We start from the raw sequence: 2,196 nt of genomic DNA, 5'->3' as shown, positions 1-2,196 counted from the left end.
AGATTTTTACATATAGTCCACAAGACAAAAAAATAGCTGAAATTATTAAAATAACCCCCTTCAAAAGTTTGGGAACCCTTGGTTCTTAATACTATGTGTGGTTACCTGGATGATCCACAACTGTTTTTTTGTTTTGTTTTGGTTTTGTGATGGTTGTTCATGAGTCCCTTGTTTGTCCTGAACAGTTAAACTGAGCACTGTTCTTCAGAAAAATCCTCCCATGTCCTGCAGATTCTTCAGTTTTCCAGCATCTTTTGCATATTTGAACCCTTTCCAGCAGTGACTGTATGACTGAGGTCAATTTTTTCACACTGAGGACAATTGAGGGACTCAAACACAACTATTAAAAAAGGTTCAAACATTCACTGATGCTCCAGAAGGAAACACGATGCATTAAGAGCCGAAAACTTTTGAACAGGATGAAGATGCCCAAATTTTTCTTATTTTGTTGAAATATCTTTTTTTTCCCCATTTAGCACTGCCCTTCAGAAGCAACAGAAGATACTTGCATGTTTCCCAGAAGACAAATTAAGTACAATTTACCTTGATCTTAAAATACAAAAAGTTTTTAATTTTAATTAGGGTTATATCTAAACTGTGCAGGGTCCAGGAACGCCAGGAACGGAGTTTGACACCCTTGTTCTGGAGCATCAGTGAATGTTTGAACCTTTTTGATTTGAGTCCCTTTTACGTTTTTTTAGTAACGGAGTAATTGGACGCGTTATAATTTCCAAACTAGTAATTAGATTAGTTCCAAGCCGAAGTCTCTGTGCGTTACCGCTGCGTTACACCATTGCAGACAGAAACAGCCGCGAAAAATTCCACATCCAATTTAAAACCGCTGAAAGGGCAGCACGCCACGGCAAAACTTCTGGAGAAAGAACCGGGCGTGGAGAGCAATGCATCAATTCTACAGTGTCCAGTGCCAGTGGATTAGAGACCTGCACTCCCGCGGGACCCGACGCAGCTGATCAGGGGCGGATCTACCGGAATTATCACAGAATAAAATATATATGTAAGCAGTGTTTCATGTGCTACTTTTCAGCCGCGGCGATGACAGAGTAGCGCTAAATAATGGCAAAAACACGTCTTTTAATAAACTGTGCAGGATGGTTGCACGTGCACGCAGCGTGCCAGTGTAGTCGGCTTCATTAATAAATGACTCTTATGAACCGGTTCTTTTTGAGTCAAAACCACATAGCACGGCCCAGTTCACTAACACATTGTTTTTACATTTGTTCGTGAATCGGATAATTACTGCTTTTCAGGTAACTCAGAAGTCCTCTGAGAAATCTAATCCCGTCTGGGGATATCTGGGATTCATCGCGTAATTGTTCGGTTATCCGATTCTCCGACCGCTCGCTCCACTTTCATCATGGATATAAGCCGTAACAATAACATGAAATCCATAAGAAGATGCCGATCACGGAAACTAATAGCAGAGTTAGGTAAGAATCTAGTCTTATTGCAGTTTTATCGATTGTTAATATAACTGATTTTAGTTGCCCCCCCCCCTTTGAAAATTCAGTTTTCAAAACGGACACATTTCTCAAAAAGTGTAACAATGAGTAAATGAAACATTAGGTAGCAAAACTGATGACACACCAATCAGAATCTCTGCGTGCTAACAACGGAGAGAGGAGAGCTAAGCCAATCATCTACAGGGGTTTTATACTTGGGCCTACACATACAGTATAATTACAGTACAGTACCAGTACATTAGATAATGGAAAATTCACTGTTCTATATGTACAGTAAACTGTAGCACATGTTGTACACCACAGCGTGTGACTGTCAAATTTTATTTGTAACCATTTTTTATGTGTACTGCATTTTTGCAGAACTGAGAAATGACTGCCTAGAGATATAGCTAGTCTTCTGTCAGGAGACCAAGAAACGGCTATAGTACTGTATACTGTAATGACATTTGGCCAAATGTGCAGAGGATACTAAATTTACTTTTTTAAATTTTATTTTTACTGTACTGTATTGTGGTGCATGCCAAGTTCATACAATTCTTTGGGTTTTTGAACTTTTCTAGTGCTTTTCATCTACTGCAAGATTACAGTAATAAAATGAAAATGATTTTTTCCCAAAAGTTCATTGCTGAACTATTCATCTATATCTGTAATTTCATTTATGTATACTGTAATAGACATTGAGCTGCAAAAATAATTCCTGAATCCTAGTAAGAGT

This window comes from Sinocyclocheilus anshuiensis, unplaced genomic scaffold (assembly GCF_001515605.1).
Source record: "Sinocyclocheilus anshuiensis isolate Anshui unplaced genomic scaffold, SAMN03320099.WGS_v1.1 scaffold267, whole genome shotgun sequence".
In the NCBI taxonomy this organism is placed as follows: Eukaryota; Metazoa; Chordata; class Actinopteri; order Cypriniformes; family Cyprinidae; genus Sinocyclocheilus; species Sinocyclocheilus anshuiensis.
The sequence above is the reverse complement of the archived record's forward strand: the minus strand, read 5'-3'. Positions refer to the sequence as shown.